The sequence below is a fragment of the Hibiscus syriacus genome, unplaced genomic scaffold (genome assembly GCF_006381635.1).
Source record: "Hibiscus syriacus cultivar Baekdansim isolate YM2019G1 unplaced genomic scaffold, ASM638163v2 tig00110429_pilon, whole genome shotgun sequence".
Taxonomy (NCBI): domain Eukaryota; kingdom Viridiplantae; phylum Streptophyta; class Magnoliopsida; order Malvales; family Malvaceae; genus Hibiscus; species Hibiscus syriacus.
Window position 1 is genome coordinate 11,035,828 of NW_024062733.1, and position 26,753 is coordinate 11,062,580.

General features: G+C 35.8%; 2 pseudogenes; both read left to right on the top strand.

Annotated features, from left to right (window-relative positions):
- Window positions 1–12,599: 12,599 nt before the first annotated feature.
- On the top strand, window positions 12,600–13,886 carry LOC120125046 (annotated as a pseudogene).
- A 4,183-nt stretch (window positions 13,887–18,069) lies between these two features.
- On the top strand, window positions 18,070–19,075 carry LOC120125047 (annotated as a pseudogene).
- The last annotated feature ends 7,678 nt before the right edge of the window (window positions 19,076–26,753 follow it).

The window sequence follows — 26,753 nt, forward strand, 5'->3', positions numbered from 1 at the left end:
GTTCAGGTTCAGAGCATTGTCTGTAATGATCCTTTCTGGTAGGCCATATCGGCAAACTATCTCTTTCTTTATGAATTTGCAGACTGTGGACCTCTTAATATTGGTATATGAAGCAGCTTCAACCCATTTGGTAAAATAATCAATTGCCACAAGGATGAAACAATGTCCATTCGATGCTTTTGGTGTGATTGCACCAATGACATCTATTCCCCACATAAAAAATGGCCAGGGTGCTGTCATTACATGTAAAGGAGATGGGGGTACATGAATCTTGTCTGCATATATCTGGCATTTATGACATTTCCTTGCATAATCAATGCAATCTGTGTACATAGTAGCCCAATAGTATCCATATCTCATTATCTTTCTGGCCATGGAAAGACCATTTGCATGTGTTCCACATATTCCACTGTGTACTTCTTCAATGACATTTCGAGCTTCGCTGGTATTTAAACATCTCAATAGCATTTGATCATTGCTTCTTCTATACATAATCTCTCCATCAAGAAAATATCCAGCAGCCATTCTTCTCAAAGTTCTTTTATCAATTTCTGATGCATTTGGTGGATAACTTTGATTTTTGATATATTGCAGAATATCATGATACCATGGTTTACCATCTACCTCTTCTTCCACACTATAACAATGTGCAGGAATTTCATAAACTTGCATTTTGATTGGCATCATATCAACTTTCTTAGTTGCCTGAAACATAGCAGCTAATGTAGCCAAAGCATCTGCCATTTGATTTTCTTCTCGAGGGAGATAATTGAAGGTAATTCTCTCAAATTCTTTTACTAATTCGAGTGTAAAATTTCGGTATTCCAACAATTTGGGGTCTTTTGTTTCCCATTCTCCTCGCAATTGATACACCACTAACGATGAATCTCCATATATCTTGAGAAATTTGATTTTTCTTTCTATAGCTGCTTTCAATCCCATGACACAAGCTTCATATTCTGCCATGTTATTGGTGCAAAAGAACTCCAGTCTACTCGTAAAGGGATAATAAATATTTTCTGGAGAAATTAATACTGCCCCAATTCCTTGTCCCAAAGCATTAGATGCTCCGTCAAAATAAAGCTTCCAAGTTGCAAATTCATCATTTGTTCTGACTTCTTCATTCATGGATATGCACAACAGATCTTCATCGGGAAAATTAAAGTTCAAAGGCTGATAATCATTTGATACACGACTGGCCAAAAAATCAGCTATGACACTTCCTTTTATTGCTTTTTGGTTGACATATACAATATCAAACTCAGATAATAACATCTGCCATCTAGCCATTCTGCCTGTCAAAGCTGGTGATTCCATTAAGAATTTCAAAGGATCAAGTTTTGATATCAACCAAGTAGTATGGTATAACATATATTGTCTGAGTCTTCGAGTAGTCCACACCAAAGCACAACATAATTTTTGTATTGGTGGATATCGAACTTCACAATCAGTAAATTTCTTGCTCAAATAATAAATAGCTTTTTCTTTTCTTCCAGATTCATCATGTTGTCCTAGTACACATCCCATCGAATTTTCGAAGACCGTCAAGTAGAGAATTAATGGTCTATCAGGCATTGATGATACTAAAATTGGGGCTTTGGATAAGTATTTCTTAATAATATCCAAAGCTTCTTGACATTCTTCATTCCAGACTTCAGGATTGTTCTTTCGAAGTAATTTGAACACTGGATCACATTTGTCAGTTAATTGAGAAATGAACCAAGATATATAATTTAATCTCCCCAAAAAGCCTCGAACTTCTTTTTTTGTATTGGGTGGTGGAAGATCTTGAATTGCTTTGACTTTATCTGGATCAATCTCGATTCCTTTTTTGCTGACTACAAATCCCAAAAGTTTTCCAGAAGTTACCCCAAAAGTGCATTTTGCGGGGTTGAGCTTTAATTGATACTTCCTCAATCTCTGGAAAAGCTTTCTCAGATTTTGAATATGTTCTTCTTCAGTTCGGGATTTAGCAATCATGTCATCTACGTATACTTCAATCTCTTTGTGCATCATGTCATGAAACAAAGTTACCATGGCTCTTTGATACGTTGCCCCTGCATTTTTCAATCCAAATGGCATAACTTTATAACAGAATGTGCCCCACATGGTTACAAATGTTGTTTTTTCCATGTCTTCAGGATTCATTTTTATCTGATTATATCCTGGAAAACCATCCATGAATGAAAACCATGCATGTCCTGCAGTATTGTCTACCAATGTATCTATGTGGGGTAAGGGAAAACTATCTTTCGGACTAGCTTTGTTGAGATCTCTGTAATCCACACACATTCGAACTTTCCCATTTTTCTTTGGTACGGGAACAATGTTGGCTACCCATTCTGGGTATTTAGATGCCTGTAGGAAACCTGCATTGATCTGTTTCATCACTTTTTCTTTGATTTGCAACAACATTTCTGGCCTCATTCGTCTGAGCTTTTGTTGGACCGGTTTATAATCTGGATTGATTGGAAGCTTGTGTATCACTATATCTGTGCTTAAACCAGGCATATCTTGATAAGACCAGGCAAAGATATCTTTGAACTCTTGAAGGAGATTTATCAATTCTTGCTTTATCTGGACTGTCAGAGTAGTACCTATTTTCACCTCTTTTATTTCTTCATCTGTTCCCAAATTCACAGTCTCAACCTTTTCTTTGTGGGGTAGAATTTGTTTGTCTTCTTTTTCTACCAATCTTAATAGTTCAGTAGGAACATCACATTCCAGTTCATCCTCACACCCATTGATTTCTTCCAGACATATGGGCTGCTCTAAATTTATCACTGGATTAAATTTAGGAATAAACATGCTATTAACATGGTGACACCTGCAAATTTAAGTCGGACATATTTCCGAAAGAATATAGTAAATTTATGAAATAAATAAATGTAAAAATGTAAGAAAATGTAAAGAATGATTGCCATATGAAAATTTTAAAGAAAATTTCTTATATTTAACATAATTTCTTTTACAAGATAACAAAAAGTTTTCATTATTTTTGAGCTAAACATAAAGATTAGTTCTGACTATTACTCTGCATTAATATTAAAAACTATAGGAAGATCTTCAGTAGTCCAATTGGTGAGTGTTTCTCCAGGAAGACATGGTCGAATCCTATCCAAGTATTTGCCAGTTTTGTTGTCATTCATGATCATGTTGATAAATAAACCATTCATAGCTTCTTCAACTATGTCTTGATCTTTCGTCAACTTCTCTTCTTTAAAGGCTTCAACAAGCTGCTGTTCTACATTAATTGTTCCCCCTGATCTGAATGTGGTCTTTAACTGTGGAAAAAACATGTGTTCCCATATGATTTCTTTCCCTTTCAATTTTGCCTTTCTGTCTTCACATCTTCTTTTCATCTCTTTATTCTTTTGCTGAAGATTGGGCTTAAACCCTAGCCCAAAACGGTCTTTTTTCATCTTTATACTGATAGGAACTGAAATCTCTTGAAGATTCTTTCCTAGACCTTTCCCAGCTTTAGCCCCGATGCCTAAAGTTTGTTGTACTGTCATCTTGGTGCAATCTGACAATCTGGGATATGGAATTTTGCTTCCTTCTGCAATAAAGGTTGCATTTACAAATTCAAGAGCTCGAAAAGAGCATTCAAGAGCCTCATCATTGGTGTCGATATATGGAACATCGCTTGTTACAGACGCAATGATTTCTTCTTCAGCACTAACGCATATTAGTTGTCCATCAACAACAAATTTCAATTTCTGATGTAATGAAGAAGGAACGACTCCTACTGAATGAATCCATGGCCTCCCTAATAGACAATTATATGTGGGGTGGATGTCCATCACCACAAAGTCAATATTGTACACGACTGGGCCGATTAACAACGGTATTTCCATTTTCCCAAGCACTTCTTTTTGAGTACCATCAAATGCTCGTACTACATTCTGATAACTCTTCATGTGTGATTGATCCAGAGGCATTCTTTGAAGTGTAACTAGAGGCATCAAGTTGAGAGCGGATCCATTGTAAATCAATACTCCTGGCAACACATGACCATGACAATGTGTTGTGATGTTCAAAGCTTTTACTGACCCCATTCCGCCTTCCGGTATTTCATCATCTGTGAACGTTATGTAATTGTCAGCGGCTATATGTCCCACAATTCTGTCAAGTTTATTGAGGGATATATCTTCGGGGATAAATGTTTGATTGAGAATTTTCATCAAAGCATTTCTACGTGCCTCTGAATTCATCAAGAGATCAAGAATAGAAATTCTCGCTTGTTGTTTGTGTAGTTGTTCAACCACACTATACTCACTATGTTTCAAAAATTTCAAAAATTCTTGAGCTTGTTTTTCTGTCACAGGCTCATTGAATGCTGGAAGGGATTCATCATCAAATACCTTCTGAGGTATTGCCATGGCTTTTCCTTTTATTTTCACTTGTTCTGAAGCATTGGATGTTTCGGGAGAGTAACATCTCCCACTTCTCGTAAAGAAACCGACCTCGCTTACTGCTTCAGACGTCGATATTGTACTCAGACTTTGTATTTTCTCTTCTGTTTTTTCTAGAGAAACAGATCCTCCTACCATTGAAACATTAGTAGTATAATTCCAAGGTACCCTACGTGTATCTTTGTATGGAAATGGTAGAGGAGTGGTGATAACTACTTTCGGCTTTATTGGTACAGGAATCATCGTAGATGATTTCACATTAATGATCACAGGATCATTTATTCTTTGACTTGGTTTAGAATCATCTGATGAGCAAACATCATCTTCTTTTCTTCCTGGTTCTTCTTCAAAGAATTCTATTTCTCTATTGTTCATCAATTTCTGCACCAAATCCCTAAACTCAGGACATAGTTGAATTTTATGCCCTTTTTCCTGATGATATTCACAATAATTCTTGCCTTCATTCTGCTTTGGCCTGAATTGTTGTGGAATTATACCGGCTAAAGAGAGTTGTTGGAATACCCAAACAAAAGGAGATTTTATTTCAGAAATGTCAGTTTTTGCTTTCTTTCTGTTCTCTTCCTGAATTGCATTCACGTTTTTATCTCCATGATTTGGCAATGGATGATTTGATGCAGATGGTGTATTGAATTCCAACTTTCCAGTGTTGATCAAATTTTGGACCACCCTTTTGAATGCCAAACAGTTTTCAATAGAATGACCCGTGATTCCTTCATGGTAAACACAGTGTGCCTTTGTATCATACCAAGGAGGGAATGGTGGTTGCATGGGAACCAAAGGATAGGGCCGTATGACATCTGCTTTTAACAGTGAATCATAGATCTCAGCATATGGTACTGGTAGAGGTGTAAAAGACAACCTTTCATTTTCCTTTCGAGATCCTCTGGAATCTGCTCGATTAGTGTTTGTTTCCTCTTTCTTAACCCTTGGCTGGGTTATTGTAACACTTTTCGATGAATCCTTGCTGTAAGAATTTGCATTGTTGACTTCATTCTCCTTTTTCCGGTACGTAGGTCTTTTGGAACTAGACCCATCATTTGATTCAATCTTGCCACTTTTTAAGACATTTTCAATGAGTTCTCCAGAAATGACCAAATCTGCAAAATTTCTGGTTGCATTCCCCATTAGATGATTTAAATAAGGAGCCTTCAAGGTATGAACAAATATTACTGTGGCCTCTTTTTCTGACAAAGGTGGTTGAACTTGGGCCGCTGTGTCACGCCATCTCTGGGCATACTGTCTGAATGTTTCATTATTCTTTTTCTCCAAATTTTGGAGAGTCCATCTATCAGGAACCATGTCTGTTACATGGCGATACTGCTCTAAGAATGCTTTAGCCAGATCTTTCCAGGATCTAATGTTGGCTTTGGTCAATTGAGTATACCATTTTAAAGCCGGTCCTGTCAAACTATCCTGGAAGCAATGAATTAACAATTTCTCGTCCTTCACATATCCTGCCATTCTTCGACAAAACATAGTAATGTGGGATGAAGGGCATGTAGTACCGTCATATTTATCAAATTCAGGAGCTTTGAACTTGATGGGGATGATTAAGTCTGGAACCAAACTCAACTCACTAGCGTCAAACCCATAGAATGATTCAGTTATTTCCACAGATTTCATTCGTTCTTCTAAGCTCTTGATCTGTCTGGTCAATTCTTCATTTACTTTTTGTTTCTCATTCAGCTCATTCAAATCTGGGATCAAATGATCAGTATTAAGATCCCCTATTTTCACATCTGATATAAGCGGATTTTTGCTTGAAGATGCAGGATTCTCTTGTTGATCTTCATGTGGTTTGGCTTCTTGTAATGCAGATGTACGAGCATTGATTTGTATAGGTGTAGTACCAGAGTGATAAATTGGTTCTGGTGGAAAGCCTAGAGGATATATGGGTTCTTGTTCGAAAGATACAGGATTTTCCTGCATTTTTCCACTGATAGCCTGCCTTTTAAACATGTCCTCTATTTTCTTCATCATACTGTCTTGTGAATTTGCAATACTGGCTTCAATTTTTTCCAGCTTCATTCTCATTTCTTCTTGTTCTTTATGATGTTGTTCCTCAATACGCTGTATTTTATCCTCCATAATTCTCTTAGTAGCTTGTCTAGTACCGTAGTGATGTTGTATTTCTCTTTTGGCCAGAATAACTGCGATTGAAAAATCTTTTAATATTATTTTTTCCAAATTTTAATTAATGAATTTTATCTTAATAAAATAAAATAATAAAATTATTCATAAAGAAAATTATGAAATGAATGATGAATGTATGCAAAATGTATGTATGCAAAAAGGTATTGATCCCAAAAAGTTAACTGTCATAGAACAACTTTCATCGGCATACAAAAGTTTCTTTATAATAGTTCATAACTACAGATAAGGCATAGCTTTCCTATTAAGCTCTATAATTTCTTTCATTAACCATGACACCTTCTTTCCGTACTTAGAAACTGGATCAACTTGATGCTCAATTATTTTGGCTTCAACAGCTAGTTCCCCAACATATCTAGCAACTTCACTCATTTGAACCATGGCCTCGAACACCATATTACTTCTTTCTTCACTTCTTTCCACATAAAACTCAGTTGACTTTTGCCACTGTTTATTCATTTCTCCAAGAGTTTGCTCTAACTCAGTAATTCTGACTTGACAATTGTGCAGAATTTTTTCAAGATCTCTAATGCGTCTTCGCAGTGAAGCATTTTCCTCATTACTTTCCTTGAGGTCATTAGGCCCTAGACGAACTTTTTCTTGAAACAACGATTCCTCAAGTTGCAAAATGTAAGCATTAAACTCTGAGTTTTTATTTCTAGACTGATCCAGATCTTCTTCAAGTTTTGTTCGTGCTTCTTGCGTTCTTTGATTAAGCTTCTGGATCTGAACATCTTTGTTTCTGCATCTTCGCATCCAATTTCTAGCCACTTCCTGCTCTACCTCAAGTCTGGTGTTGAAATTTTTTCTTTCCAGCTCCCATTTTTCTTTTTCAACATTGGATTCTTCCATCTTTTGGCCTCTGACTTCAAGTTCAGCAATCAACTGGTTCATTTCAGATTCAAAGCCCTTGAACATGATATTTTTCTCACCTTCAAATTTATTAAAGATGTCATTCTTCATTTCTTCTACATCTTTGACTCGATCTCTTTCTCTTTGCATTTCATTCATGATCTCGCGATGCTCAGCCTTGTGTTTTATAATTCGCTCTCTTCTGTCGACCTCAAAATCTTCCATTTTTTGTTTTCCTTTCTCAAGGCTTTTGAGTAGACGGCTATTCTTTCCTTTCAGATCTTCAACTCGTCTTTTCTCGATGTTCAACTCTTTATTTATCTGTATTGTTGCTTGGCTTGATCCTGATGTTTTCCGGGATTTATATAACTCCTGGTAATTTTTCTGTAAGGCTCTGTACTCATCCTAACATTTTTCTTTATCTTTTCTCAACATTGCACATTTTGATGAATGAAATTCAATATCAACCCCCAACATAGCTTTATCTTGTCTCATTTGCTCTAATTCTTTCGACCAGCCTTCTTTTTCTGCTTCAAACTCCGCTCTCAAGATTTCAATTTCTGACGGAACCACCTTTATGCGATCTTCCATAGAGATATCCTCAATTTGATCTGGTAGAGGAATATTTTCGTTTTTTCTGACAGATCTCCATTCTTCATAATCAGGAGTTAGCATTTCTTTTGCTGATTTAGCTCGGATACAAAAAGTTGTTTTCCAAGCTGTAACAGCTTCCATGATACTTCTTTTATAATTTTTGCTGTGGAATGCGAATTCAGATGACTGTAACCCAGCAGTGACAGGTACAAATTGACGACCTTCATACTGTCTTATAACCAGAAGTGGTGCATATCCAATTCCTCCCCATAATCCGAGCAGCATTATCCAGTTGTAATCACCACATTTGTAAATAAATTCCCTTTGTATTTGCCACGGGGCTCGCCAAATCACGTCATTGCTTTGTAGATTTCGAAAGGCATTAATCCACATATCTTTCTTAATTTCTTTCGGCCATTCCTGCTCCAGAAATTCTTTTAATGGTGAGTAATCCGTATTAAAGCGTCGGTATGAAACCTTTTCTGTCCTCCAGAAATGACTACGGATCCAAACATATAACAACTGGGTACACCCTGAGAATCGTCCACCTCCTAACCTTCTACAAGCATTTAACGATCTGAAGGTCTCTGCTAGGATTGCAGAAGCAGGATTAATCTTTTTCGGTAGCTGTTCAAACAAATCTACCACTGCAGCTTCAACATATCCCAATACTTTTGGGAAGATGACCATACTATATATACCCAGAGCAAATAAATCGAATCGTACTTTAATATCTGGATGGCTCTGAATAAGTTCTCTAATGTTGGTCCAAGCAATGCCTTCACTTTCGCCTTTTTGTTTTGTACGGGATGCTACCCATTCTTCTCGTACCCCAGCAATCTTTGCTAATTTAACTCGAAAGGGTTGAGTTTTAATTGACTTTGAATAGATTCGATTCTCCAAAACCCCATCTATATGTAGCAAAGTTGTGTATTCTTCAATAGTAGGGACCAAGTCTTCTTTATTGAGAGTGAAGCAATTGTACCCTGGATTCCAGAATTGAATTAGGGCTCGGAGTAATTCATCATCAACTTCTACATAGAGCAAATATGGGATGTCTCCGTAAGTCTGATAAAACTGCAATTTTTTGTTTGAATCCCAACTTTCCCAAATGCTTCGCAAATCTTGCATATCATTTCTTTTTAGTGAAACTGGAGCATAACTGGCCAAGTCAGATACATAATCATCCTGCAGACTGTCTCCTTCTTGTCTTTGTAAGTCCTCAGCCCACTGTCTTACTTCTGAGTTTAGAATTACTTGATTTGAACACTTTTTATCCATAGATGAAGGCTTTCCAATGAGACAATTAACACAAGGATCAATGTCTTTTATCCTGTATGATGCAATGCAAAAAAAATAAAGAACACACAAAAAGAAAATAAATTAGTTTACATAATAAAGAAATTTAATAATAACATTTACATAAATATTCTTTATTTAAACATGCTTTTCTAAATTTAAATAATTTAAATAAACATGTAATTTAATTAATAAATAAATTAACAAGAAAGTCAGAATTCATTTCTCCTGTGTGTACACATATTTTGGACAAAATTTCGGCATGACTTCTGATCGGAAGAGTTTCTAAGGTTCTTTATATGCAGGGTTTCAGATCTAAGAATCAAGGTACCCGAATTGTCCTTGTTAGTGCCCCCTTGGGTTGCTAACCCTCAATCCTAGTCCATCACAGACTAAAGTGGATCGAGTTCAATTCGAGGGGATACATTTCTCTATATCTGACACGGAGAATAAATTCTCACGAAGACATAGAGCATATGAACCCCGAAAGTTACTTGCTAGGTCTGACACGGAGAATAAATTCTCACGAAGACGTCGCTTTCACTCCCACTTAAAAGGGATAACTCAATTATAGAGTTTTATGTTATGCAATGCAAGTGTTGTGTGTGAGGAGAAATGTTCATACCTCTGACAAAATAAATAATGAAATAAAATACTTACAAATAAAATAAAACATATAAATATTATGAAAATAATAAGTAAATATAAAAATTTTGAAAAGAAAGAATTAAAAATTAAATATATTAACTTTTAATTTTTAATTAATAGAGACAATTTATAATTGATTTTTAAAAGTTTGACCAGTCCCCAGCGGAGTCGCCAAGCTGTCGTAACCGGTTTTCGTCCGGTCACGAAATATTTATTTTGGCGGTAAAATCGATATGAATAAATGGTTTTGAAAATAATTTGTGAGTCGCCATCGGCCTTTTGGATCAGGTAGGTCGAATACCTAAAAATTATTTTCTTTAAAGAGTTTTAAGAAAACATCAATAAAAAAATGAACTGATCTGCGTTTTATAACCAAAAATTCGTTTTTTTTAATAAAAAGGGATTCGTGGTCGGTTACGTTTAGGGAAGGATTAGCACCCCTACAACGCCCAAAATTGGTACTTTTTAATTATAAATTGTCTCTATTATTAAAATTTAAAAATTTAAAAATATATTTAATTTTTAATCTTATTATTTCAAAATTATATAAAATATATATTTTTATTTAAAAATATCAGAAAAGAACTTCTAGGTGCCTTAAGACAGCTCTTTTCTTTGATATTGATAAATATTAATTTAAATAATATTTGTTTACTTTTTAATTTTAAAATATCAGAATAGGACATCCAGTTGTATTAAGACTGTCCTTTTCTTAAAAATAAATATTTAAAAATTACTATTTATTATATATATATTTATGAATATATAAAAATTTTTAACAATATAATAAAAGAAAAATACTACTAAAACAATATATTTAAAAACAATAAAATAACTGAAAACATATAAAATAACTGACTAAATTACAGTAAAAATAAAATCAAAAATCTAATTCATAATTAATCAAAATTATAAGGATTAAATATGTTATTTTCTTATTCAATAATTTAGTGACTAAAATAAAATTATTTAAAATTCGGATATTATAATAAAATAAATTAAAAATATAAACTAGGGATTAAAAAATTATTTATTAAAATTAAGGGATTAAATCTGTTATTTATCCTAAATATATTATTTTAATATAAAGGACTAAAATGAATAAAATTGAAATTCGAAGACTGAATTAAAATTATTATAAATTCGATTTAGTGACTAAAATGTAAAGTTTACAAGTTCGGAGGACTGCGGACGGGGTTTAACTATTGTTTAATTACGCGCATAGTCCTTCCCAAAACGACGTCGTTCGGGAAGGACTATAAAAGTCCAAAACCGGCTGGCCCGAAGGGCCAGTTTCATTTCATCATTTTCCTTCTCTCTCTATTCTCTGAGAGAGAGAATTTTCTCTCGCTTCTCTCTAAAACAGAGAGAAGCCCAGCCGACCGGAAGCCGTTAGTCGGCGTTCTTCCGCCGTCAACCGCCGCCGCCGGCCACCGTCTTCGGTGGCCGGAAATTTTTTTTTTCATCTAAACGTAGATCGGACCGTCCTAATGACGGTTCCGATGCTCTTTTCCGTTAAACGACTCCCAATCGGAGCAAATCTAAAAAGAATACCTTCGGTTTTTTGAAGGTTTTGGTGAGATCCGGCGTTTGGCTTCCTCGGTAAGTCTTTCCTTCTTCCTTTTTCCTTCTTTTTTTTGTTTCTGGTTGTGGGATATTTGACTGAGATCGTTGGTTAGTAGTTGTTTTTTTTCCTTTCTCTGTTTTTTTTTTCTTTCTCCGGTTCTGTATCTCTCTTTTCCTGTCTCTGTTTTTGTCCTTTTTTTTTTTTAGGTTGGGGTGGTGGCTTTTATAGCCACCACCGGTGTGGCCATCGGACCGGTCCGAAGATGGGGTCTCGGTGAGTCACCGGACTACCAGTGGTGACTCACCCCGTAGCTATGGCGTGGACGGCTGGTGTTCTAGCTTCTGGAGTCTTCGGTTGGAGACGTGGCAGCGGCGGAGGCGGCGAGATAGCAGCGGCGGCCGCGTGTCCCTAGGGTATCAGACCCTAGGGTTTCCATCTGGAGCAATCTGGACCGTTGGATCGTGCCAGATCCAACGGCTGTGATGAGGCGACCGACTAGATTAGGGTTAGGAAACCCTAACTGGAACCCCAAATGTTTAGGGTTTCTGGTTTGATTTGGACCGGTTCTGGTTTGTTTGTAACTGGGCCGGTCCAGTTGTAATTGGTCTGTAATTATTTATTTATATATATTTATTTAATATATATTTAATAATAATAATAATGATAATAATAATAATAATAATAATAATAATAATAATAATAATAATAATAATAATAATAATAATATTATGGATAAAAAATTAGTATCTTCAGATACCGTGTAGGGTATCGTCTCTTTTGCATTCGGTGTTTGGGGGTATCGATACTGTTAGGGCAATATCGGTACTACTCTATTTAAAACTCAATTTTGACTTGATTATTATCACACCCCAATTAGTGGGGTAGTTTTTTTAATTGAATATGGGGTTTAAAGGATTTTAGAATTCATGTGAATTCTATTGATCTATTATTGTTGTGAACTTTATTATTTTATTCAAAATGTTGGAACCATAAATTGATGAGATTTGTTTTTTAGCGTTGATAGAAAACACATCTCTATCTTTTTACGGTTTATGAAGCTTATCTCAAAGTCTTATCTTCAAGCTCAAAGTCCCCAACTTCCTGCTCGTAATCTTATCAGAACAACTAAACAAGGTAGTTTCATTCCAACTTTCCATCAATTTCAGATCTTCTTTCTGGAAAGTGTTTCTTCCATTTCATCTTCGAGCAGTATATCTCCAGCTCCTCGTAGCTTATCATTCTCCGCTTCTGCTCTTTCTGGTGACAAGCTCGTTTCCAAAACGGTTATTGTTTCTCATCAATTGAAACGAACACCATTGATTGTTTCCCCGAAAGCTGTTTCCGATTCCTATAACTCGCAAACATGTCTTGGCCCTGACGCTAGTTGAAGTGTTTTGGGGGTTATTTTGGGAGGCGAAGCAGGGATAAGGCTTTACCACTAAAAAAGAAGAGAGCTAAGATGATTGTTCCATTATGAGCCAATTATAGGCTAATTGATATTACTGTTAGTAATTGCTTTAACAGTAATATATCCAAAACCTATGTTCTCACCCGGTTCAATTATGCTTCTCTCAATCGCCATCTCTCCCGCGCATATGCAAGTAATATGATTGGTTACAAGAATGAAGGGTTCGTCGAGGTTCTTGCTGCTCAACAGAGTCCTAAGAACCCAATTTGGTTTCAGGGGACTGCGGATGCCGTGAGGTAATATTTGTGGCTGTTGAGGAGCATGTTGTCATGTAATTCTTGGTTCTTGCTGAGGACCATTTATATAGAATAGATTATGAAGAGTTTATTCAAGGGAATAGAGAGATCGATAATGATATCACCGTAGTTGCATTTCCAATGGATGAAAAATGGGCTATTGCATTTGGAATGAAGAAGATTGATGAAGAAAGGCGGATAATTGAATTTGCAGAGAAATCGAAAGGAGACCAACTTAAAACTATGAAGGTTTCGATGATGAGAGAGCAGCAAACCCTCGGTGCAACTAGCCATGCGACACGTAACATGCATAGAGGATGCTGTTATCTTCATGGCACTCGCGGCTGTCGTTGACTATAGCTTTTGTTTTTGGTTCATTGCCATATGGATACAACTAGATTTAATAATTGAGAATGGTGCATGCAAGGGACACTCCACGTGGGTTATGTGGCAATGCTCCACACACCAATTACTTGCAAAATGGGATTATAATTCCAAAAAGGAAAATCACGTGGGTAGTGCCTTAAAATAAATATAGTGGGAAATCGCATCATGAGTCTTCAAGGCTTGGTAAAAACTTAGCCTTGTCTCATAGTATCCTTTAGTTTTAGTTTATGGCTCAATAGTACAAATTAATTCAGTTCAGTCCCTAATTTTTAGTGATTAATTATTAAAGTAACCCCACATGTATTCTATTATACTAATTGGATTTCCAAATTATTATTTCAATTCTAATAAGTTATCTTTATGGCGAGGAAAATTATTTGGATACGAGTTGGTAATTTTGATGGTCTGGATCGAGAAGAAAATATTGGAAGTTGAATAAAAGATCGAGGGCGTTCGAATATAATTTAAATGGTCGATCAGTATGACACGGAAAATCGAGGTAATACTTTACTATCTCTTTATGCTTTATGGAACATGTTGATATTGGTAAATGCATGAATAAGATAATGTTGACCATTTTTGTGGAGTTGATTAATTTATACACTCGATATGAATGTGATAGAAATTCTGTAACTGAATACGGATCGAATGACTAATATAAGAGATTGAGGAATTGTTAGAATTAAATTACAAGTTTGTGATTGGTGATAAAGAAATTAACTCTGGATTTGTAACTTATATTTTATATCAACAAAGGTTAAATGTTAAAGGTACTTGGATGGAAAATTGTGAGAATACTCCAGTATGATAAAATTACAAAAATACCATTATATTGTAGGATGACAAGAATTGTCCCTGGGAGTTGGTTAATAACTCTGAAAAGACATATTGATCTGATATAACTACTGATGTGCATAAGAAATGTTAGTTTTACTTGGAAATTTTGGATAACTGGTTTTTAACCCTAAGAGGGTTTATGAAAGAAACTAGAAGTCTGTTAAGGAATCATTTCAAGATCAGAGAAGGTTCGGGAAAACAATTAATTATAGGATTTCCAAATTATATTATTTTCGTTAAGAGATAATACCAAAATTATCTGGTTACGAAATTACGAAAATACCAATGAGAGGTAAAAATAGTCCAAGTTGACTCTGAACGAGCAGGTAACCTGAGAATTTGTAATTAAACCGATAAATTACTGATTTAATGGTTGAAATTCTACTTTTGTATGGAAATTCCTAATAATTCGTTAGTAATGTTTAAAAAGACTTTTAACTTGGAAATCTCCGAGTTATGAGTAAATACTTGAAAAATAAATTATCAAGGGTGCTATTTTGTCAGAATTGTTTGAAAGGACTGAAAAAGATGATACGTTTGAATTAAATGATAAGATCAGATGGAAGGAAATGATTGGAATACATTGAATCTGTAAGATGACCAAAATACACATGTAATGGAAATGATTAAAGATATCACAAAGCCAGGAATGAATGGATATCCTCAAGCTTTGAAATGAATGGAAGAACATTGAGCATAAAATATCCAAAATACCCTTATGACCAAGGATAAGTAAATGAATTGGATTCATTAAGGAATCCAAATAAACATGGATGTTGCATTGTTTTTTTAAAAGTTATGGAACATAGTTTAAGTCGGTCGGCCAACGTTAATGCTATGTCAGTATATGAATGGCATAAATACCACTTGAATGTTTGTTCGTCTTCTCAAATTGGGATTGATGATAATTATGGAAGTACTCAGCTCAGTTCAACGTTAGAGCGCATTCGATATTAAGAAGTGGATATTCGTGAGAGAAATCAACCACGAACACAAAATAATGATTTTAGTAAATGACCAAAGAGAACTAAGTGGAAGTACAACAAATATCCAAAACGTAGAAGTACAACATGTATCCAAAACGTAGAAGCATCTGAATTACTCGGAAATACTCTGAAGTAACTGGGATATTGATTTGACTACTAAATGAACCGAGTAACTTTAATGACTGAGAATTTAATAAGTGATTGAATGAGTCTGAGAACTCCAATGATATTGCATGATGTATGATTACTATGAATTATGAACCAAGAACTAAATACGTTGACAATTCGTGATATTGTTGCCATGTGGATAGAAATAAAGATTATTTGGATTCTCTATTGCTTCCTTTAGATGTATTCAACAATGATTTTGAAGATGATTTATAAACAAGAATTATTGGTATTAAAGTGTGAATACCCTGGAAGGGCAATGAATTGACCAGTTGAAATACATCAGTTTTAGGAGTTATTGATAGTCCGATCGATTGACATGGATGGTAAGTGCCCTGAATCTTCGTTCTTACTTTATCAGCTCAAATTACTCTGGTTATACTTGACCACTTTCCTGAGATATATGAATCATAGAGGGATTCGAAAATATCAACCTTAAATGTATGATTAGATTGGTTATTAATCGATTCTCTTCAATATGACCTCGTTCCTAGAATCAGATCAAATTTCATAAGTTTCGTGTTATCCATACTAATAAATACAATGGCCTCTGAAAACACTTGGATTCTCTAGTGTGTTCCCTAAGTACTATTTAATTGTTTTATCTATTTTGAAATATGGTACACTGAAATCTATGGTTTACTACTTATTGATACACCAATTACTGGTGATGATTTATAGACTATGACTGATATCTGATTATTAGTTTTCACTGATATATGATAACGATGATTACAGATTTAAGGAATTTATACTTACTGTATAAATTGTATTTTTGAAATACTGATTTTGGGTGGATTGAATTACAGAGTATAGCTCTGATTGAGCTGATAAACCTTACGGACCTAATGTGACTCTTGGGTAGGCTCACAGGCCCCAAGATGCTCCATTAGGTTGGCTCCCTTTGCTGTGTGTTTAGGGTAAGCCCTACAGACTTACGGACTTAAGGATACAGGCCCCAAAGCCTATCCTTAGGTTGGCTTCCTTTTCGCTGTATGCTTAAGGTAAGCCCTATGGACGCAGTTCTGGGAACTGCGGTTGGTGTACAAGAGAATGGTTTAAACTACGAGTTTCAAAAGTTAAACTTCATTATGATTTTATGAGATTTATTGAACTATCATTTGATTGGTGTACCTATTATGATTTAATCGTATTGATGGAACACACTAGACATCCTATTCGACCTCATGAAAATGTGGATGTATGAAAGGTTTCCTATGAACTGAGATTCATGGCTTCTACTCGATGAACTACTAATAGAACCCTATATTATTCCGCAATTGGTATACGTTTGATTCAATGAGGAAATTATGGCTTCCCATTTATCTACATGTCATGTAGGATCATCTGGTAGTTTTGTATTACTGAGCTTTCCGAAGCTCACTCTATTACTCACCATTGCAGGTTAAAGACTTGTACCAGTGCATCTATCGAATTCAGTAAGGGAGCTCTTCTGGCGTTGTTTGCAGAGTATGGTACATGTGATTAGGGGGTATGTAGATTGTATTTTGATTTATATACAAGTATGAAAAATCTATTTTACTTCTGAATACTGATAAATGATTTTATAAGTTTATGTTTTGATAAAAAGATTTAAATTTTTATCTATTTTTATGGTGGATCGCTTCGGTGGCCCTAATGTGATACTCCATATCGGATCGGGCTATCCGTATCGGTCTGAGGGGGTTACATTTAGTGGTATCAGAGCTATGGTTTGAGTCAAATTTTTCATGATAGACTGGCATTTCGAATGTCAAAATATGTATGATAAGTACATGCCCCTAGACTACAATCGTACCTCTCTGAGCTGGAAGTCCAGGGCTGAGTCCCTATCTGTAACGAGTAAACTAAAATTTCTATTCGTTAAAGCTATACTTATACAAAAAGGAATACTAGTAATATCAGTCTAAACTCTGTAAAGTATCTCTTGAGCCATGTGAGAGTTACTCATCTGAGAAATTTCGATTCAACTCCTGAAATGAAATTTGGATATGCTACTTCTGTATGAGCCTATTCTTATAATAAATGCTGAATTGATTCCATAAGGATAATTCTATTTAGATTCTTTTATTGGAATGGGGGAGAGTTCTAATGAAAATGTATACTCAAATGGTTAAAGATTAGTAGAGGATCGGTATTTCTGTAAAAGCTATTGAAAGATATGAAAGAACCGATGGAAGTTTCATTTCTGCAATTATGTGACATGAATGAATTTCGAGGACGAAATTCTTTTAAGGAGGGGAGAATTATCATACCCCAATTACTGGGTTAGTTTTTTTAATTGAATATGGGGTTTAAAGGATTTTAGAATTCACGTGAATTCTATTCATCTATTATTGTTGTGAACTTTATTATTTTATTCAAAATGTTGGAACCATAAATTGATGAGATTTGTTTTTTTAGTGTTGATAGAAAGCACATCTCTATCTTTTTACGGTTTATGAAGCTTATATCAAAGTCTTATCTTCAAGCTCAAAGCCCCCAACTTCCTGCTCGTAATCTTATAAGAACAACTAAACAAGTTAGTTTCATTCCAACTTTCCATCAATTTCAGATCTTCCTTCTGGAAAGTGTTTCTTCCATTTCATCTTCGAGCAGTATATCTCCAGCTCCTCGTAGCTTATCGTTCTCCGCTTCTGCTCTTTCTGGTGACAAGCTCGTTTCCAAAACGGTTATTGTTTCCCATCAATTGAAACGAACACCATTTATTATTTCCCCGAAAGCTGTTTCCGGTTCCCATAACTCGCAAACATGTCTCGGCCCTGAGGCTAGTTGAAGTGTTTTGGGGGTTATTTTGGGAGGCAAAGCAGGGACAAGTCTTTACCACTAACAAAGAAGAGAGCTAAGATGATTGTTCCATTATGAGCCAATTATAGGCTAATTGATATTACTGTTAGTAATTGCTTTAACGGTAATATATCCAAAACCTATGTTCTCACCCGGTTCAATTATGCTTCTCTCAATCGCCATCTCTCCCGCGCATATGCAAGTAATATGGATGGTTACAAGAATAAAGGGTTCGACGAGGTTCTTGCTGCTCAACAGAGTCCTAAAAACCCAATTTGGTTTCAGGGGACTGCGGATGCCGTGAGGTAATATTTGTGGCTGTTGAGGAGCATGTTGTCATGTAATTCTTGGTTCTTGCTGAGGACCATTTATATATAATAGATTATGAAGAGTTTATTCAAGGACATAGAGAGATCGATAATGATATCACCGTAGTTGTATTTCCAATGGATGAAAAATGGGCTATTGCATTTGGAATGAAGAAGATTGATGAAGAAAGGCGGATAATTGAATTTGCAGAGAAATCGAAAGGAGACCAACTTAAAACTATGAAGGTTTCGATGATGAGAGAGCAACAAACCCACGGTGCAACTAGCCATGTGACACGTAACATGCATAGAGGATGTTGTTATCTTCATGGCACTCGCGGCTGCCGTTGAACATAGCTTTGGTTTTTGGTTCATTGCCATATGGATACAAATAGATTTAATAATTGAGAATGATGCATGCAAGGGACACTCCACGTAGGTTATGTGGCAATGCTCCACACACCAATTACTTGCAAAATGGGATTATGATTCCAAAAAGGAAAATCACGTGGGTAGTGCTTTAAAAAAATATAGTGGGAAATCGCATCATGAGTCTTCAAGGCTTGGTAAAAACTTGGCCTTGTCTCATAGTTTCCTTTAGTTTTAGTTTATGGCTCAATAGTAAAAATTAATTCGGTTCAGTCCCTAATTTTTAGTGATTAATTATTAAAGTAACCCCACATGTATTCTATTATACTAATTGGGTTTTCAAATTATTATTTCAATTCTAATAAGCTATCTTTATGGCGAGGAAAATTATTTGGATACGAGTTGGTAATTTTGATGGTCTGGATCGAGAAGAAAATATTGGAAGTTGAATAAAAGATCAAAGGCGTTCGAATAGAATTTAAATGGTCGATCAGTATGACACGGAAAATCGAGGTAATACTTTACTATCTCTTTATGCTTTATGGAACATGTTGATATTGGTAAATGCATGAATAAGATAATGTTGACCATTTTTGTGGAGTTGATTAATTTATACACTCGATATAAATGTGGTAGAAATTCTGTAACTGAATACGGATCAAATGACTAATATAAGAGATTGAGGAATTGTTAGAATTAAATTACATGTTTGTGATTGGTGATAAAGAAATCAGCTCTGGATTTGTAACTTATATTTTATATCATCAAAGGTTAAATGTTAAAGATACTTGGATGGAAAATTATGAGAATACTCCAGTATGGTAAAATTACGAAAATACCCTTATATTGTAGGATGACAAGAATTGTCCCTGGAAGTTGGTTAATAACTCTGAAAAGACATATTGATCCGATATAACTACTGATGTGCATACTAAATGTTAGTTTTACTTGGAAATTTTGGACAACCGATGTTTAACTCCAAGAGGGTTTATTCAAGATACTAGAAGTCTGTTAAAGAATCATTTCAAGATCAGAGGAGGTTCGGGAAAATAATTAATTATAGGATTTCCAAATTATATTATTTTTGTTAAGAGATAATACCGAAATCATCTGGTTACAAAATTACGAAAATACCCTTGAGAGGTAAAAATAGTCCAAGTTGACTCTGAACGAGCAGGTAACCTGAGAATTTGTAATTAAACCGATAAATTACTGATTTAATGGTTGAGATTCTACTTTTGTATAGAAATTCCTAATAATTCGTTAGTAATGTTTGAAAAGACTTTTAACCTAGTAATCTCCGAGTTATGAGTAAATACTTGAAAAATAAATTATGAAGGGTGTTATTTTGTCAGAATTGTTCGAAAGGACTAGAAAAGATGATACGTTTGAATTAAATGTTAAGATCCGATGGAACGAAATGATAGGAATACACTGAATCTGTAAGATGACCAAAATACCCCTGTAATGGAAATGATTAAAGAATATCACAAAGCCAGGAATGAATGGATATCCTCAAGCTTTGAAATGAATGGAAGAATATTGAGCATAAAAATGTCTAAAATACCATTATGACCAAGGATAAGTAAATGAATTGGATTCATTAACGAATCCAAATAAACATGGATGTTGCATTGTTTTTTTAAAAGTTATGGAACATAGTTTAAGTCGGTCGACCAACGTTAATGCTATGTAAGTACATGAATGACATAAATACATGTTCGCGTGTTGTGAGTACTATAAAATATACGCAAATAATGTGCAGGTATACACAATCGCTCAAGTAATAAAGTGATGAGTGAGTATCGTCTCCACAGGGATTGGAAGGATATTGAGTAAAGTTTATGCACTATTCTATCTAAGTATAGTTAGTCTTGATATATACAAATGTCACGTCAATGGATATGTGTATGCTGGTGAATGTGGATTGATGGTGTGATGGTGTAGCAAATGGAAATGCAGTGGCAAGAATAGATGTTTAGTGTTGAAAATGATGAAATGTCAAGACAATGAAAAATGGTAAAAACAATAAATAAAAGATAAATAAAATAAAAAGAAGATAATCCTCACGTGACAAGCTTCCAATAGAATGAATGGTAGAGATTGATCTAAGAATGCTAAACTTATCTCTCAGGAAGATTTAAGCTATCTGGTCTTTACTTACTCGACAGGGCTTTCCTAAAATGTTCTCACAGGAACCTAACAGAATAGGATGCCAAGGCATCTGCTCTCACTCAACGATGTTGGACAGCCTGCCCTATTGATAAAGACACATTTTTTAGTCGTTTAAATCCTATCCTAGTCTCTTCCGAGATCTAAGGGATTAGGTTATAATATTCCTAGGCCGGTTCAAAGCCCCTTGAAAATACTATAACCCATTGCTTATGAGGATCTTGTCTTGCGTTTCTTCCAAATACTTACAAGTATTTTTAGCTTAGGATTCTTCCGAACACATAACCTTCATCTAAGAAATGGACATTTCCATGCCTCTTACAAGCCTAGATGGTGAAGCATTCATAAGCAAAGCAAATAAAGAACCAAAATAAACTTAAATATACCATTAAAATAAAGTTAAAACATCCATTAAACCAACCACCACCAAATAAGTTCGTTCATGGTGGGGTTCAAAATATCCATAGAAAAATCCACAAAATATTCATTCCAACAACCCACAAATAAAATAAATAAAATAACAGCAAAGAGAAGTGAGAAAGAGCCTTCGACGCGCGCCACCAGAGGTCTCTTCGGTCACCACGAACCACCTTAGCTCGCTAGCTCCTCTCGACGCCTAGCTCGCCACTCCTTGAAGCTTTATCAATGGAGGAAAACCCAAGGAAGAAGAAAGGAAAAGGGAAAATAAAAATATGATTTTTCTGCTACAATATACGTGTCATTTCTTCCACACACTCTCTCTCTTGTGAGGTGTAATATATAAAAAAAATATCTAGGGGTAATGATGAGGTTGTTGGGATATTGTTGGGTGCAAAATACCCCTCATACCCCTAGAATCACATGTTGTGCATGAACCTTATCCTCCAAGTGTCAGTGGTCCCCTAGCAGGCTGTTACATCCATCATTTCACGTGCAGAGCCAGCTGTCCACGTACAGCTGTATATTTTTGTCGTTTTCTGCACCAGAAATGTCGAGGCATTTCAATATGCTTCAGTAACGTGTGATGCCGCGGCATTACTTCCCAACTTGCCTATTTTGCTTGTTGTTTCCTGCACATCACTAAAAACCACACCTTCCTCCTCATATAGCACCTTAATAAAATAAAATAACATAACCACCACAAATGCAATTATATACAACTACATACATCTAAAATGACCTATATGTACCCTTAAACAAATAATAAATTAAGTCAAAAAGGCCTTAAAAATAGTCTTTTTACGGAGTTATCACATCCCCAAACTTAAGCTATTGCTTGTCCTCAAGCAATGGATAATAATTAACACAATCAAAATGTCATGGAAATTTCAACAGTAGGACAACAAGACAATAATTGAATTTCAACCCTTAGAATAATTGGCTTCAACATGCTAGACATATCATGAATTCAAGTACTTTTCCCTAGGTCAAGATTTTTTATGGTTGTGTGTGTACGTGATTGTATATAATCTATACTTAACGAATTTAGGCAATTTCTAATTGAGTTCCCTAGTTTCGCCACAACATTTATTCATTCATTAAGCATATTTATACTCCCTTTTCATTTAGTACACAATTTTTTTCTTTTTTTTTCTTTCACTTTTTCACTTTTTTACACTGCTACGAAGGGAGTCAACTCATCACACCTACCATACCACACTCTAGGTGAAAGGGAGCATACCTTCCACCCCCAAGCTAGTCAGGTAGAGTCATCCCGTGACTACTTTCATTCACTCGTATGCGAGTGGCTGCCATTTATTAAAGAGAGTTCCAGGCAATGCCACGGAAAATAGGAGTGTCCCTCTACAGCTATGCCGAAGCATTTATTCATGATTAAACAAAATTCAGAGATAAGAGAGTTTTTTTTTAGTTGATTTATCATTTAAGCATATTACCATATTTTAATGCCAATGCTAACCAGAGTTCTTTCATAAAAACTTCCTAAGTTCTTTAAGTATAGAAAACATACAAATCGTGTAAGAATAATTCACAAAGCATCAAGCCCTAGAGTCAGTTCTATCATTCTCAACAGTCATTTACATTCAAATTCTAGCCTAAAAAGTTCATCTTCATCAAGTATCATCAAAACATTTCATCTAACTGTCCTACCATTTACTGATGCCATGGCATAACATTATGCTAATATTATCATGCACATGTTCTACAAAGAACACTACCTCCCCCAAACTTGAGAGAAACATTGTCTGCAATGTTGAATAAAAACTAAGTTAAAACTAGACTACATGCAATGCAATGCAAGGTACCTTGTCTTCCTAAGATGGTGGTGGAGTCGCGCTGGCAGTGCTAGTAGTATTGCGTCTGGTGCACTTCCTCAGTGATGTGGGGCTTTTGTCAGGATCAGAACTGGGTTCAGCAGGTGGTGTGCTAGGGCCTTCAATGTTCTTAGATGTTGAGGTCTCCATACGCCCAACAGATGACTTCAGACGTCATCTAGTCCATGTTGACTGGGTTAGTATCCTCTGGCTTGGGTGTACTGTCTTGCTGAGTGACATTTGCAAATGTCGTGACATCCTCAAATGATGACAAGATCTCGTACAGGATGACCGAAAGATTATAAGCCCAATATGGGAGCATCTCCTTGTGAACAGGTGCAACGACTGCGTCATGTTAAAGCTTCAATTACATCTAGCTTTACCATGACATATTGATTTGCAGCAGCCTGTGAAGTTCCCTCGTGAGATTTCATCATATAAATCCTCCAGAACACCCTTCATCCTAAAAAGAACTAATATTAAAAATAATAAAGAAATAAAACAAAGAAAAACAAACAAACAAACACTCACGATAAAACAAAACTTCTAAAACATAAATTAAAATGGGTTCAAGGGATACAAACTCCAAAACATCATGAATTATCATGGCATTTTTTGTCGCGTTCGATTGGAGCACCAATATAAACCAAAATGCTCCACATATATAACAGCGCCACCTTCAGTGTAAGTTGATAGAACCCGATTTGTAAGACCTTTGCAGTAGTCTTCTCTTTTCTCTCCCCGTTGCAGTGGCATCTTTTAATTGTTTGGGCAACAAAGTCTTTCAAGAAGTAGGGATCGTCATCCTGCATCAATCTGTTCTTGCCCTGGCTATTCAAGTATGGAAGCAAAATACCACTAACGAGAAAATTGACAATGTCAGCGTACCACGACAATGCCGTGGCAAATAATAATTTCTCATCAGGGAATTGTTTCTCCATTTCATTCCTTAGTGCTTTAACAATTTCTAGCCTAGAAAAATGGGTAACTAATTGGGGTTGAGTAAATTCAATGAAATCCACAGGTTCAGATTTCGTACCTGGTCTAGCTATGAGTAAGCTAGATTGACCCGCCTCTTTTGAAACATCCTTAAGATCATCTTTGTCTTCTTCATCGAGCTTCAAGTACTCACAAGTGCCTACAAAATTGTCGTGGCATAATTCTGTAGCTTCCCTTTGGTCATCAACTTCTGCTAGTGGGGGGGTTTTCTTTTGCCGTGGCATTATTTTGCTTGCCATCATCGGGTTTACTCATTGAACATCCAGCTTTGTTCTCCAGCGAATGTAAGTCCTCTTGCAATTGAGACTCTTCATGCACAATCTCATAGCTAGGTTCTTCGAGTGTTTCCCCCCCCAAACTTAGCACCTTTGTAGATATAGGTGCCACTCCCTGAGGTGAATGTACTAAATTGCTCACTGCCTTTAGCCTTAATGACTTCAGTATCACTAGGCAATCTGTCTGGGTGGTATTCTTGTAATGCCGTGGCAATTTGATCCACTTGCATTTCCAAAGCTCTCAAAGACAAACTATGACTTTGCAACCATGCCCCTTGACTTTGTAATAATTCTTCTTGACTCTTAATAGATGCATCGTGATCTTGTAATAGAGCCTTTGTAGTTGCCATAAAGTCTTGCATAGTGGCCTCTAGAGAACTTGTATTAAGGGAAGATGTTGTCCCTTGATTATGCCATGGCATATTTGTTTGTAAGGCTGGGGGCTCATCTATATACTGCTGCTGAGCGAGACGACTGACATTACAAGCTCCTTGATTTTCCCATGAGAAATTGGGATGCTGACTCCATCCATTGAAGCTTCCCACATAGTTGATGAACTTTTGATTGTTTGGGTATTCACATTCATGGTGATTGCCTTGGCATAATATACATGCCAAGCTATCAACCTTCATTTCTTTCACCTCCTTAGAATTTTACAAATTCTTCAACATATTGGTGATGGTAGAGAGTTGGGCTGACACTGAATCTTTAGCTTCCACTTGAATGTCCTAGATGCCTTCCTTATAGTTTCAAACCTTGAAGAGGGAAATTGGTAATCATGGTTAGCAATTCGATCAAGAATGCCAAAAGCCTCTTCAGGTGATTTGTCAAGCAAAGTGCCATTTGTCCATGCATCTAGCATCATCTTCGTGGGTGCATTGGCTCCGTTGTAGAACATCACGACTTGAGTCCAGTCGTGGAATCCATGGTTGGTACATTTGCGAAGCAATTCTTTGTAGCGGTCCCAACACTCATGCATTGACTCGTCATCAGCTTGGTGAAAAGATGCTATGGCATTCCTAAGATGGTTGTTCATATTAGGTGGATTATGCAGTAGCAAAAAAATTTTGCACAATTCAACCCAAGACCTTATAGAGCCAGAAGGTAATCCATTGAGCCATGCCATGGCATCATCTTTCAAAGAATATGGAAATAACTTCAATTTCAGCACATCTTCATGCACACCTTCTTGTCGAAAGGAGTCACAGACCTCAAAAAATTCTCGAACATGTTGCCTTGCATCCTCATGAGGAGCACCACCAAACTTTCCAATCAAGTCCAACATGTCGAACATAATCAGTTTGAGCTTGAATTGGGTTGTCTGAATCTTGGGAGCTATAATAGCAGGTTTTAGGTCATCCAAGGTGGGAGTTAAGTAATCTCTAATAGTTTGTGGTCGGGCAGTATTCCTAGCATTTGGAATTATCGTGGCATTTAGAACTGCAAGATCCTTCACTTGATTTTGAACAACATGAGCCTCAGGGTCTATATGAAATAATGGTTCTTTGGGTCTTTTACGTGTCATGCGACAACGTAACACCTGAAAAAGGTAAACACAAAAACAAGTAACTATGTACAAAGAAAATAAATAAAACGGTGCAACAACTAAACTCAACATCATCAATTGCCAATCCCCGACAACGGCGCCAAAAACTTGTTCGCGTGTTATGAGTACTATAAAATATACGTAAATAATGTGCAAGTATACACAATCGCTCATGTAATAAAGTGATGAGTGAGTATCATCTCCACAGGGATTGGAAGGATATTGAGTAAAGTTTATGCACTATTCTATCTAAGTATAGTTAGTCTTGATATATACAAATGTCACGGCAATGGATATGTGTATGATGGTGAATGTGGATTGATTGTGTGATGGTGTAGCAAATGGAAATGCAGTGGCAAGAATAGATGTTTAGTATTGAAAATGATGAAATGTCAAGACAATGAAAAATGGTAAAA